Genomic DNA, 15,338 nt, shown 5'->3' on the forward strand with positions numbered 1-15,338 from the left:
GACCGCCGAAAGTCCTAAAAGGCATGCGTGGGAAACAGTCTAGTTCAGCTGAGCACAGGATGTATTTCAGTGCAAGCGTAAGAGACAGAAGCCGGAAGTGCAGGGATAGAGCCAGACCTTGTCTTAAGCCAGAATTGTATCTCATGGGGAAAATGAAAATCTGAAGCAAGATGCTGAGATGATTAACTCCATGTTCGAGAAAGGCTTCTACCAGCAGCAGTGTGGCAGGGGGACTGAAACGGAGAGAAGTTGGTAGCAGGAATATGAGCAACAAAGCAAAGAAACTGCCAGCCAGGCTCCACGGGGAGATGGAAGAAGGAATAAAATGCAGGTTTAGCCCTTAAGGCATCTTCTCAGTAAGGTTGGTGGCACTCCTGTTCTACTCTCAGCCCAGCTGCAACACCCTCCAGGCTACCCCAGCTCTTAGACTCTACTTTCTCTGACATTTAGTAAGCACTGACAAGAGTTCATTTAATAAAGGCAGAAGACAGGAAGTTAGCTAAGCTGAAAAGACCCCTCAGACTCCGAAGGTGCCCTGAAGTAGACTGTCAGTCACGACCAAGCAGATTTCTCCTCGCTCTTTCCTGCATTCACTCATTTTAGTACTCGTTCAGCCACTGGGGTTCCACTATGCGCTGGCCATTATTACCTTTCATGCCAACGACTCAAGGATACACAAGCCAGTGTTCCTTTTCTCTACGTGTTCAAAGCCTGGCCACAGTGTTGTCTCTTGTTCAACAACAGGAATCACCAATTGGGCAAGTTGTCCTGAGCAGGCTTCATCTTACCTGAGGCTGTTTAAATATGCATCCTGGATGGGGCACCTGGGGGGCTCAGACAGTTAAGCGTCCAACTTTGGCTCAGGTCATGATCTCACGGAGTTCGTGGGTTCGAGCCCAGCATCGGGCTCTGTGCTGACAGCCAGCTCAGAGCCTGGAGCCTGTTTCAGATTCTGTGTCTCCCTCTCTCTGACCCTCCCCTGCTCATGCTGTCTCTCTCTCTCAGAAATAAACAAAACATTAAAAAAAAATTTTTTTTTAAATGCGTTCTGGAGAGTAGTCACAGTACCAACTCATTTTTATCTTAAATGATTGGTTTGGTACACACTCTGTAGAGCTGGACTGAAAAGGGTCCCTGGCACAATCATTGGGATTACTTTTCTCATGTCTCACGACAGATATTGTGGATCTGTCCGCTGACAAAAATGTATTTGTAAACCCAAAATCAACACTCGTGGTGTTTTCATGGACATTCATGCAAAGAGCAGTACAAGATTTGAGCTGCCAGTGAACACGGTCCAGCTGAAGGTGAACAAGGCAATGCTGCACCTTCCTGTTTCAGATCAGCGTTCATACTATAAACAAATGCTTATAGGGCTGCAGTGATGTCTAGCGCTCCCAAGTGAAAGAGATTGTGACGCGCCTCACAGAGAAAAACGGACGTATTAAATAAGCTTTGTTTAGGCATGTGTTCTAGCACTGTTCATTGCGAGTTCAATGTTAATGAATCAACAATATTAAATAAGGTGCCTTACACAGATGAAGACTATGTATTGCTCAATTGAGAAAATGTGACAGAAGCTCACAGGAACCTAAACTTATATAAAGCCCCCAGTATTTGCTAATTCAGTATTTGCGGTGACTTTATAGAATGTAACTACGACAATAACAAGAATGGACTGTATCGTATCAGGTAAAGAGTGCAAAGAACCAACCACACATAACACATTAATTTTTTTCAGCTCTACCTTCTGAGGATCTGGGAGGACCACCAAGTGAGGAGCAGAAATCACTTTCTGAATCCTCCAACACTCCATTAGAACTAGCCGGTATTTTCTATTCCTCTAGAATCACTCCACAGACTCAGAGAAGTCTTGCCGCTCGTGCTGGCTGGCTAACAAGGCGAGGAAAGAGAAAGGGTCAATGGGCCCAGAGGTGCTGGGGGTCAACACAAACAGGCGTTTTGGCTGTTGCTCTGCTCTTCTTGGAACAAGTCTTATGTTTGAAGACCTGCTACTCCTTGAAGGTCCCTTATCTCCGGCTTAATACTTCATTTTTTTTTTTTCTCACTATCCCAACAACACAGGAGGCTCCATCTGGGTGCCAGGCTTCTGAAAGGGGGTGTTCTGTGCCAGACCTCAGTCAAGACCGATTTAGACTATGGAGAACCAAAAAGCCCACCTCTCTAAGCAAATGATCCTTCTTTAATTTCTAAAAAGTTACAAATAGAAGACCATTTAAACCTCACAGATCATCCAACACTCTTGCAAACAGCCCAGGATTCATGTTTCCCTTTGTAAAAGCTAATCTCCTCAAGCAGGAAACAACTTCCGGTCATTCGTGTATTGGAAGATGGCTTCCCTGCTCCAGGAATTCCATGCATTAGGACCAGCAGCATTAATGGACAGAGTTCCATCCTGTGTGTGTGTGTGTGTGTGTGTGTGTGTGTGTGTGTCTCTCTCTCTCTCTCTCCCCCAAGGTTGACTTCGAGTTTATTTGTTAAACAAAACAGTCATCCAAGTTCAGACCTATTGAAAAGCTTCCAAGCAAGATGAGAGGCCACGGCCAGGAGGTGGAACAGCTAATCAGAAATCAAGGGCAGGAAAAGCTGGACCCAAAATAAATATAGTACAAAATGCCCAGAATAGCCCAGAAAGACAGCTGATGACCTTTTCTTCTAAAATCTCTTAATATCACAGTATCAAATAGCCACGTACCTAAAACCAAGCACATAACTACTACCATGAAGGCAAGGAATAAAATAAAAACAAACGTGAAAATAAGTGAAAAATTGTGTTTTGAAAGACAAACTAAAACACAGAAGACAATTATAATTATTATATGGTACTGAGGAGTCAGTCATTGGCAAGGGATTATACCTAAGTTCAAGGTAATGGTCGTAGTAAGTTGTCGAGGTGATCTCAAGCTACGAGAACTACCATAATTTCTCAACAGACAGCATGTATTATTTTTTGCCTGAAGACTAAATGGGCCCTGCTACCATGATTGTAAATTACCACACCCCTAATTTAAGTCTCCTCTTGGTTGACAAGCTCTGGACTGTGACTTGTCACGGGGAAGGCAGCATTTTGGTATTCAAGGGAACACATCCTGGGGACGCAAACTCATTTCTTTGATTATAATGCCCAAAGCCTCCAGCTCTTGCTAAATAATAGATTTAAGAACTACTGAAATCCCTTCTCCCACTTCCTTGTTCCCTAAGCCATGGAGAGCCTTGGCTAATTGAAATTCTTGTGCCAAAAACATGCATTTCAAAAAATGCCATAATATTAAACCATAGATCCACTAACTGAGAGTCAAAATTCCCTTGCACCTTCTTCTTTCTTAAAAAAAACTGCTGAGACTATTTGCCTAAAGTGTCATCAGAAGTGCTAAGCTCTTCTAGTTAAATAGATAAATGCACAGCACTTAAAACACACCACCCATCTAGTGCTAGAGCCATTGCATGTGCACACACACACCCTCCACATAATTTGGTTATTTATTTACGAAATGTGTAAACATTTCCTTTCCCTCCAAGTTACACCCTTGCATAACTGTATTAAGGAGGGGGGAAAAAATCAAAGTCACTGACTGCCAATTTCCTAAGGGGTGAGGAGAAAACAAAGCAACTGAGAATAAAGACCGCTGAGGCTTAGCAAATAGCTTCAAGCTACCCTCACACTCCATCTGCACCCTCACACACAAAGGAGGCCTCTACTTAAAGGAACAGTTCTAAAGCCCCAACCACATCTCTCTTTGATTGTAAAGGAGATCATAGATATTTGATAGAAAAGGGAAGGATTACGAGAGGGGAAAAAAATGGAAATTAAAAAATCTTTCAATGGAAATTCTTTTGCATATTGTCTCAAGTTATAATGAACCAATAAAACACAAGACAAAACATGTTTGTGGCACACGATTCCAAATAAGATTGCCAATCCCAAGCAGTACTTTGAGAATCTGTAGTACAAATTGCCCAGAACAGAGACTGTTTGGACTACAAAAGGCAGTCAGGAGGTAGAAAATGTCAACCCCCGTATGGTAATTAAAGTGAAAAAGACTACCAGGGTACGGAGAAAGAGGGCCCCAAAGGACAGAGCTATGGGGGTGTCTTTTCTTTAGGGCAACATCATCTCAGCGGCTACAAAATGCCTGTTCAGAAACCACTACATGACAAGGTAGAGTGAATACATAAGCAAGCCTGAGCAATACAGTGCACAGTCCCACGGCCTTCCTCAGCCTGAAGACGGGGCAGTAACAAAGCCAGAGGAGAGGTCCCACCTCATTCTTGTGCCTGGGTCCGTCCAGCCTCCAAAGTGGTATTACCAGCCAGCTTTCACCACCACCATCCGTGAACTCAAGAATCATGAGCACAATGTAGAGAGAAGGGTGTTGAGGCAAATGACATTTTTTCTGTTTGCCAGTTGCCAGAACATCTAAATGACTGGAGGTACAAACTAGGTAAAGAGGATAGAGGCCAGAACTGAAAAGTAATCATTAAGTAGGGGGGGCCTGGGTGGCTCGGTTGGTTGAGTGTCCGACTCTTGAATTCAGCTCAGATGTCAAGATCTCACAGTTCAGGGGCTCCTGGGTGGCTCAGTTGGCTGAGAGTCCAACTTCAGCTCAGGTCATGATCTCTCGGTCCGTGAGTCCAAACCCTGCGTCAGGTTCTGTGCTGGCAGCTCAGAGGCTGAAGCCTGCTTCAGATTCTGTGTCTCCCCCTCTCTCTGCCCCTCTCCCGCCCGCGCTCTCTCTCTCTCTCTCTCTCTCAAAAATAAACAAACATTAAAAAAAAAAAAATCTCACAGGGGCGCCTGGGTGGCTTAGTCGGTTAAGCGTCCGACTTTCGCTTAGGTCATGATCTCGCGGTTCGTGGGTTCGAGCCCCGCAAAGGGCTCTGTGCTGACTGCCAGCTCAGAGCCTGGAGCCTGTTTCAGAGTTTGTCACTCCCTCTCTCTCTGACCCTCCCCTGCTCATTCTGTCTCTCTCTCTCTCTCTCCTAGAAATAAATAAATAAAAAAATAAAAAAAAAAAAATCTCATAGTTCATGGGATGGAGTCCCACATCGGGCTTGGCTCTGACAATGCAGAGCCTGCTTAGGATTCTCATTCATTCTCTCTCTCATTCTCTCTCTCTCTCTCTCTCCCCCGCCCCCACCTCCACACTCTGTCTCTTTCAAAATAAATAAACTTAAGAAAATAAGTAATAACATTACTTGGTATTTATTCTTATTTTATTAGTTCAATTAATCCAATATTTAATTTCTGTGACAACTATTCAATGTTTTTGAGTAAATATTTGCTTTGACATCGGGAACAATGAAACAAATCCCATTTTGGAGGCAGGATGACACTCCCAAAACGTAATGTGGGAAGTGAGGATTTAAACAGAGACAGGAGAGAAAGCCAAATACAGCTTTCATAATTCAGCTTTGCCATATATTTAAATACATGTCTTGTCTATTTATGTAGTTGATATATAAATATATACACCCTTTCATGAGTTGAGCATGTGTATTAGAGCTTGTTAAAGCAAGTGCTGTTCATGTACCCCAATGTTCATAGCAGCACTCTCAACAATAGCCAAAACATGGAAAGAGCCTAAGTGTCCGTCAACTGACGAATGGATCAAGAAGATGTGGTTTACCTATACAATGGAATGCTATATGGCAATGAGAAAGAATGAAATCTGGCCATGTGTGGCAACATGGATGGACCTTGAGGGTGTTATGCTGAGCGAAATAAGTCAGGCAGAGAAGGACAGATAGCATATGTTTGTACATATAGGTGAGTTAGGAGGAACTTAACGGAGGACCATGGGGAGAAGAAGGGGAAAAATATTTGGGGAGAGGGAGGGAGGCAAACCATGAGAGACTCTTGAATGCTGAGAACAAACTGAGGGCTGATAGGGGTGGGGATGAGGGGAAGGGAGGTGATGGGCATGGAGGAGGGCACTTGTGGGGATGAGCACTGGGTGTTATATGGAAACCAAATTGACACTAAACTATTAAAAATAAATAAATAAAGCAAGTGCTGCTGTGAAAATAAATTTTGATATACTTCTATAGCCTCAAATTAGTCATAACACTCCGGTCATTTAATGTTTTAACTGCTATTTGGTGAACTTAGGTCATATCTTAAAACTACTTCTTCATTCACCACCGTAAGTACCCAAATCTGCTGTCAAAGGAATCTCTAACTTGGGAGGAACCTGTCAAAGAATCCAGCATTTAGAAAAATACAGATATTGGGGTGCCTGGGTGGCTCAGTTGAGCAACCGACTCTTGATTTTGGCTCAGGTCATGATCTCACGCTGAGAGTGGAGCCTGCTTAAGATTCTCTCTGTCTCTCTGCCCCTCTCCCCTACCAGCGCACGCTCCCTAAAAAAAAAAAAAAAAAAAAAAATACATCCAAAACTAGATATGACATGTATAGAATTCACAGAACTCCCCTCTGCCTCAAAGTTCCAATCTAAAGTATTCCTGATTTTATAGATGAGGAAACAGAGACCCAGGGTAAATAATATACCAGAGGTGCCAAAGCTAATTATTAGAAAAGTTAGTAGTAGAATTTCAGTCTTGGGTAAATTGTTCTCCTTGCTCAAGTCACTCTAAATGTTTTCTTTTCAGAACACTAGATTATCCATTTGTCTGATCATAATCTCACTGAGGTCAGGGGCATCTGGGTGGCTCAGCTGACTGAGCATCGACTCCTGATTTTGGCTCAGGTCATGATCTCATGGCTTGTGAGGCTGAGCCCACATCAGGCTCCCCACTGACAGCATGGGGCCTGCTTGGGATTGTCTCTATCCCTCTGTCTCTATCCCTCCCCTGGTCAAGATCTTTCTCCCTGTCTCAAAATAATCTTTAAAAAAATTATTTAATAAAAATAATCTCACCGAGGGCAAAATCAAGCTTAATCTACACCATATGCTACAAGAGCTAGTCCAGAATCACTAACAGGTGAAAAGATGTGGCCATCACAACTCGGGATGCATACCCTACATCGGGTGGTACGTAGTAAGTCACCAACAGAGCCTCTCACCAAAGCCCCCTGGTAAATAAGGCCACCTGTTTGCAAAATGCCTGCCAAGAAGTGAGCATCAAATAAACAAAAACAAAGTCTGATTTTCCTTTGTGCAAAATGACCCAACTTCTCCGTGAATCTCAGCTCCACTGGCCGCTTCTTGAACTAACCGAGTAAAGGAGTCCCAACAACCAACAGCGCCTTCACGGAGTCACCCTGGGAGGGCCTGGCCAAGAACACATGGACACGTTTCCTTTCATCTTTCCTCTGATTTCAGTTTAAGGCGAGGCAAGTCAGAAAATATTTATTAGTGTTCACCATACTTAAAAAAGAAACTAGCTGGTCTCGTATTAAAAAAAAAAATTACCTGAAAACTCTTATAAAGCATCATCTACGGAGTCCAACAGGCAACATCCATAAGAAGATTCAGAAAACCAGTAAGAATGACGGCTACCATTTTTCGTGCCAGGACCACACACCCAAATGCACACTGCAGACACTGCTGTAGTAAACTGTCCAGCAAACCTCATAGGAAGGCACATTAATGTCCCTATTTTACAGAGGAAAAAGCCAACCCGGGGACATGGTCGGAAGAGGTGGCAGAGCTGTGACCTGAACACAGAATGGTCGCACAGCAAGGCCCTCACGCCCACACTCCACATTTGTTTGAAAATACATTTGTTTCCTAGTTTGGCAAGTCTAGTTAAGTCCATGTCAACTCAAGCTTCATAATAGGAACTGGTTTCTCAAAGCCTCCTTAAAAGAAAATTAGACTAAAAAATATTTGACATTAGAATAAATTCTAATTAATCTCCTTCTGAGATTCAGCCTGCCTGCAACAATATTTCTTTCCTTTTATTTCTTTCTAATTTTTTTTATTTACTTATTTGGGGGCAGGGAGGGAGGGGCAGAGAGACAGAATACCAAGCGGCTTTCGCCCCGTCAACATACAGCCTGATGATGGGCTCGATCCCAGGAACCGTGAGATCGTGACCTGAGCCAAGGCCAAGAATCAGAAGCTTAACCTACTGAGCCACCAGGTGCTCCTCAATATTTATTTCTTTATTCATGTCCCCAAACTCTTCAGTCTCACAGCACAGATTCTTCTCCTGGGTTGTCAGTTTTTCAGGCTCTTGCTCAGGCTGATGAGATCTCCTAATCATTTCTACGGTAGCCTAGACATCTCTCTTTTCTGGATTTGCTGTCTCTGTAACCCTTTCCTGTAACCAACCAAAGTCCTTCTCTGCCAAGGGAGCAAGCCTTACCATGCCACACACATACCAGAGAAGGCTTCCACCTGGCCACACCCTCAATCTACAAGAGCAGTCTACAAAAACATCTTTATCTGTTCCTGACTAGCATGTTTAGATCATCAGGCTGAGCCAGACAAACCACCTGACTACCTAAAATCAACTTGTCTGCTTTCAAAGACATTTATTTAGTTCAACATCACTCCCCAGATCTGCCGAATCTAAATTACTGAGTAGTCCATGAACAAACAATATACAATCACCAGAAGATATGTGCAAAAATATTCACCGAGGCACTATTTATTATTCATCCGAACTGGATACTACCTAAATGTCCAGCAACTTTAAGAGATATATCATGATAGCAAGGAAAATGAAATAAAAATAAACTTATACAATACTGTAGATGAATTTCACAAATACAATAAGAAAAATAAGCCAGACACAAAAGAATATATAGTATATGATTCTATTCACATAAAATTTCTTCAACAGGCAAAACTTATCTATGGCATTAGTAAATGAATTAAGATTTGTAAGGATCTGTAATCCCACGTAGGATGTGCTTTATAATTTTCTAAGATTTTAAAAATTTCCCAGGATTTAAATTATAAATGAAGTCTTTTTGAGCAATTAGACCTTTTTATTTGGTATGCTAAATTACTTGGAATAGCACTGTGAAATAATGGTAAATTTTAGGTTATATTTCTTGGGTAAATGCTATAACTGATCAAATATATATGCAGTTCCTAAAATTTTAATGTTTTGGTATAAGGTCCTCACTTGATATTCTGATTATTGAAGTGTTATGTGTCACAGAAAGAACAGTTTCCTTGTCAATTGCATCATAATGATCTTGAACAATGCCCATTTCCGAGATTTTATTTATTTTGTTCTTATTCTCTCACAAAATACATTTCATCTTCAAGTAGGTACATAAAAAGGACTTTTATGGGGAAAAACTTTATCAATGGCATTAGAAATCATGAAATCAGTTACTCCCAGGAGCATTAGGAGAGGAGGGTTCTGGGGTGCTGGCAATATTCTGTTAACCTGGGTGCTGTTGCAAAGGTGTGTCCATTTTGTGACAATTATTCCATCAAGCCATCCACTTATGATTTGTGTACTTTCCTTCATAATATATTTTCGTAAAGAGCTGACTGAAAGAGATCCCAGAGAACATCTGGTCTGCTCTCCTCAGTTGGCATAAATAAAGTAATGGTTTCCCATGTATGTTAACTATCTCAAGAACATACAGGAAATCCGTGGAAGGTCTGGGACTGGACATTATATCTCTTAACTCCCTATCTAGGTTCCAAAGCTACCTCTTATATGTAGGACGATGTTTCTCTAATTTCCTTCCTTGTTGTGACTATGGCCAAGGTTTAGAAGGATTAGGATCATATTCCTGTTAAAAATACAACCCGGAAGGTTCTAGTCTCCTACCAAAAGCAGTGCCAAGAAGAGCATTTTAAACACCACTTACATAGGATATGGCCAAGCAGAAAAAGTCAGTGCCAGTTCACACTCTGGTTTTTGCCACTTAGCAGTTGCGTGCTGGTCAGCAGATTCCCTACCCTTCTCTGAACCTCAGTATCCTCACACACATCAGTGAAATATTAATTCCTACTTTGCAAGATTGCCATGACAACAATATTAAGGTCATAGCATAAGAGCAGTGCCTGGCATCTTACAAACACTTGAAAAAGTATTTCTTAAAGGAATGCTGATTGAATGGAACGAATCAAGTACTTGTCACTTAGAAGATGCTCAACAAATAGCTAAGTATTATTATTACTGAACATGAATAACAGAGAGGAAGAGAGTAAATAAGTTTATATGAAAACACCTCATTTTTCTAAACGTATAGGGTCATTAAGGGGTTGGCCCAAGTCTCACTGGCTTTGATAAGACACCGAGATGGTCTGTGGGACAAAGAGCCATAAAGAATTGAGAAGAGGGTGGTGTTTTTGCTGTGCTACCAGGTCTGTGTTTTCCTTCTCGGTGCCAGACAGATTTGCTCACTGACTGCCGTAACATGTCTGAACTCTACAGTCACCTCGGTTAGTCACAGTACTTTTAGAATTGAAAACCTTTTCAAGAGCTGAGTGGCTCCTCAATTCTCATAGATATAATGAGTAGACAGACACAGTCGAGTAACTTTACTACTGGGAAAAAATTTACACACTCAATATACAGAAAGGTAATTGCAGGCTTTACAAGTGTGGCAAATAATGGAGAGGAGAAAGTTTACTCACATTTTTAAAAGCAAGTTTAATACTGACTTTTTTTCTTCAGCTCTTCAGACCTTCCATGTACTTCTTAGGAAACTGATCCATAAAATTCTTCTATACTGAAAAGAAACAAACATGAAAATGCTAAAACTAATTTCAAATTGTAGCAGAGCAGAAAAAAATAAAGCCTATAGATGGTCAATTATTGTATAAGCAAAGAGCATCAAACTAGATAACATAATGTGTAATTTAAAACAAGAAAACGTGTTAAGGATCAACAGAGTTAACTAACTTCCTTCCAGTTGTCTTTCCTTCCTTCCTTCCTTCCTCCCCTTTGTCATCCTTCCGTTTCCCCCCAGAAGTCTTTCTTCATCCTTACTTCCCCAGTTGCTGGACAACCTCAAATATTCCTTGAAGCCTGAGTTTCAGCAGAAAACCACCACCATTCAGTTTTATAGCACAAAGTAGTACCCAGCACAGGTTAGGTACTCTATGAACATTTGTTGAGTAAATGAACAAATCATAATTTGACAATATTTGGTTGTTAAGGTAAAAAAAAAAAAAGAAATGTATTATTTTCTTGTCCAATGAGACCAATCAACATGCAGACAATATGGCAGAAAGATATACACCGTTTCTAGGCTTACGATTAGACTTAATTTCCTTACCTCCTGTAAATAACATACACTTAGAAAAAAAAATTCCCAGTACTATATGTATGGGCATGTATATTCTCACCATTATAGTAATAACATCTATTTTGGTCGTAAGGGAATATTTAGGAATAGGAGTTCCTTTAGAGGTTCTCACTACTCAAATGCCTCATAACTATCCCTATCTGAATGAGAAAGCAAAAGTATCTCCAAGTTAAATACCAGATATGTTACCTCACATGTGTTTATCAAATCTATGTATGGTCAGAGCCAGCCCCAGATAAAATTATGAAGTAGCAGTACAGCTCCTTTCTTCTTTAATCTGTCCTTTTGAGGAGCCAATGACCCCAGATGTTTAAGTAAGGAAAGAATAGGATCAGCTCTGTGGCTCAAACAGCTTAATGGATATCCTTCCTGAGGACATTTTCATTTAGAAAAAAGAGCTTCACAAGATGCAGGTGCTTAACACTGAAATAAAATGCATTACTGACAATAGAATTTCAGGCATGAATGAGGGAGAGAGGCTGCCTTAAAGAAATCTCTCGCCTCAGGTAAACATTTATCCATTCTGTCTTCCCTGAAGCTGGCTTCATGTATGACCCACACAGACATACCAATCCAGGTGAATTTTAAGCGATTAATGATGCATACATAAGCCAGCCTAATTGTAAAACTAGTCTGTGCTCCAAAAGTAAACAGTTACATGAATCAACAGTTTTCCACGAGTGTAGGAACCCTGCTCCATGTGTGCTCCTGAGAAAGGAGGCAGGGAGTGATGTGTGGCAGCAAGTGCAGCCGTTGGCCTCTTGTCTGTTTTAGACTTAGATCCAAGATTGGGTTGGGGAAAGGGTTTCCATGAGCGCTCGTGAAAGGGCCAAAATTAATGATTACATGAACAGCGAGAACAGAAAATCCCAATGAGTTCATAACCCAGCCGATCTAGAATCATCATCACACCCAAACCCAAACACCATTTCTAAGAGGGCCTTTGTGGGGGGATGGGAGTTCTAGCCGGGGTCCCAGAGAGCCCAGGTGGGCCTGGGTCTGAGCAGCCAGGAGCGTAGCCTGCGCCTTCAAGTCCTGCCCTGGAGCCCACAGCAGAAGGAAGGGACCGACAGTGAGGAGAAGACTAGAGTGGGGACGACCTGAGGATACTCCAGAGGTGGGGACACAAGGACCTCCAGCAGGGAGCAAGGCCCAGAGGGTTTCTGTGAGTCAGCTACGTCCCCAGGCCCCTTCCCAATCCCCATCAGCCTCTTTGCTAGACATTACACACGGTTTAGACTTCACCATCAGTCAGGGCCTATGGGGTACAAATGAGAACAGAGAAAATCAGTGGAACGGGTTTAAAGAGAAAAAAAAAAAAAAAAAAATATATATATATATATATATATATATATATATATATACCTATATTCTGTAAGACCCAATTCAAAACATGTAAAATAAAAAAAAATTTAAAGAGAATTGCAAGAAACCATGCCCTGAACTTGCTCGAGAAAATTCTATTCAATTGAGAAGCACAAAGTATTTTCAATCCCTCCCTCAGCACAGAGCTCTGATTATTTGGCCCAACCAAGACTGAATACATAAAAACATTTATAAACATGAACCATTGGGTTTTTTGAGTTTCCATCACGAGCCTTGTTTAAGTAAGTCAAAGATGTCCTTTGTTACACAGTTTTGATCGAATACAAGAGAATTTAGTCATTTCCTCAGAAACAGACGTAAGCTGTAAATATGAACTAACCAATACAGCCACTCACAAAAAAGGTCCACTGACAAGTTTAACTTAAAAAGAACACTTTATTAACCTGAAAAGAAAGCCAGAAAAAAATCCAAACCCATCCAAAAAACGCTCCTAGCAGAAAAACCTGTGGTGTAATGGCAAGGAAAATTACAAATAGCATGTTATTTGACTCACATATTTTTCCTATACAGAAATTAACTCCCAAAAAAGACAAAAAAAAACAAATAACAGTCTGTATTTGTGTTCATTTAATAAAACAACCCTTAGCACCCTGCCCAAATCACAGATTTCAAATTCTAAGAAAAATCCTCCAGACCATTCAATAAGCAACTTCTATATATCCCTTTGAGATAGGAAAATGCATTTATTACTGTTACTTATTTTCTAAATTCTTTAGATCTTCTCAAGCATGACCATCATAACTAAGAATAACATGTTAGACATAATCATTTGGAGGGGAAGTTACTGTTTATTATAATAATACCTGAGATGTGGTTTGAGGTGTTAGGGTTCAGAGCCAACAGCCAAGAAAGAATTCTTGGGATTCAGGGCAAAAGATTGATTTTATTAAAGCACAGAGACAGGACCTGTGGACAGGAAGAGCTGGACCGGGGTTGTGTTTGGTGACTGGTTATAGAGCTTCAAGTTGGGAGGGGGTAAATCTCCAAAGTATTTTGGAAACAAGGTTTCCAGGACCTTGAGAGGGCTAGCTATTACTTGGATAAGGACATTTATTACTGTTTTTTTTTTTAATTTTTTTTAACGTTTACTTATTATTTTTGAGAGACAGAGAGAGACAGAGCATGAGCAGGGGAGGGGAAGAGAGAGAGAGGGAGACACAGAATCTGAAGCAGGCTCCAGGCTCTGAGCTTTCAGCACAGAGCGCGATGCGGGGCTCGAACCCACGAACCATGAAATCATGACCTGAGCTGAAGTCAGATGCTTAACCGACTGAGCCACCCAGGCGTCCCCATTTATTACTGTTTAGTAAAAACTCAGTTGCTTTGATTACTCAAAGGGTCTCATCTGAGACCCTTCAGATAGGTATCGGGGGCCATAAGCTTGCAGTAAGATTGCCAACACAGATCTTGGTGGGGTGGGGGGCAGACATAAAGGGGGCTTCCAAAGGAATTTTTATACGTTCAAGTAGACAGACTTACAGGATGCTGAGGGTCGGGATAATGTTTAGCTAGATTCCCTTTTGCCCCCAGCAAAGTGTCATCAAGGCAGCTGAGCTCACAAAGGAAGGGCACTCTGCCTCTCTCAAGAAGGACTTGTCAATGGGCTGTAAGGAAATTTACTTTGTTTTTTCTCAATACCTATTTCATAGGTTAAAACTAGATGGAATGCAAAGTCTCTATTCAGGTGTGACTTCAGCATCTGAAGCAGAGGTCTGCAAAAACAGTCTGCAACCTGTTTTTGTAAATAAAGTTTTATTGGAACACAGCCACACTTTATCATTTACGGCTTTTGCAAGATGCAATGACAGAGCTGAGCAGTTGCAGGAGAGACTGTAAGTCCTGCAAAGTATACAATACTTATGACCTGGTCTGTCCCTTTAAGAAAAAATTTCCTGACCTCTGGTCTCTGTATCAGTATAGCACAGTCGACCAGTTAAATATACTCAGTTGACTAAATCTTGAAATAAGAAACACTAATTCTGGTTTAGCCATCTTGCTAGATCACTACCTAAGTCACTTGACCTTTAGCTGCTTTAATTTTATCATTTACAATAATAGATAATATTTATTGGGAATTTACGTACCAGGAGTCATTCTAAGGGCTTTACTTTTAGTAAATGAACAATGAATTCACTTATTTAATTCTGGCAAAAATGCTGAAACTGAGGCAAAGGGTTAAATAATTTGCCCAAAGTCACATTGCTATTTAATGAAAAATCAGGATCAGAACTTGGGCAATTGGGGTCCAGAGCTGGTATTATTAATCTCTGTGCTACACTGATAATAATTTTAATTTTATAAAAACTACAGATAATAAAAAGAAATCTCAAAGGGTTTGTAGGTTAGAACTGTTAGGAAGAGGCAGTAAAGTATACCTCTGCACAGTTTAGGATAAGGTACCTAAAATAAGAATATAAATGGACTTTTACAGACTTGCAAGAGTCTTCTGATTCTAAGAATAGGCTTGCCTTGGGGGTACGGCGAATATAAAAATCCAAAATACTCTTTATTTATTTTTGGTTTTTTTTTACCAAGGTAATCAAAGAACCAAACTGACAGACCAGTGTCTATCTTTCCCTTGGTAAGTTAAGGCCTGTCCAGGCACTTCAGGACTTTCAGCAAGTCTTCTGGATTTAAAGACTTACCAGGGACCCAAAATCTTCCAAATTTGTTCCCATCTAGTCTGAGCCTCTGCTTGGTTTCCCAAGCCTTGGGAAAAGGCAGAGCAAGCACCCACAGAAAT

General features: G+C 41.1%; 1 protein-coding gene across 2 annotated transcripts in view; it reads right to left on the reverse strand.

Moving 5' to 3' along the window:
- PPFIBP1 (PPFIA binding protein 1) overlaps positions 1–15,338 on the reverse strand; it is a 168,952-nt gene that overhangs the window by 108,859 nt on the left and 44,755 nt on the right. The window contains exon 3 of one of the 2 annotated variants that reach the window (XM_039240835.1): positions 10,536–10,625. The gene's annotated coding sequence lies outside the window, so the exon portion shown is untranslated. Of the gene's footprint in view, positions 1–10,535; positions 10,631–15,338 lie in introns of both variants that reach the window. The other variant, XM_039240834.1, reaches the window with a different exon arrangement.

Source organism: Hyaena hyaena, unplaced genomic scaffold (assembly GCF_003009895.1).
Source record: "Hyaena hyaena isolate Hyena2069 unplaced genomic scaffold, ASM300989v1 scaffold_182, whole genome shotgun sequence".
Classification (NCBI taxonomy): Eukaryota; Metazoa; Chordata; class Mammalia; order Carnivora; family Hyaenidae; genus Hyaena; species Hyaena hyaena.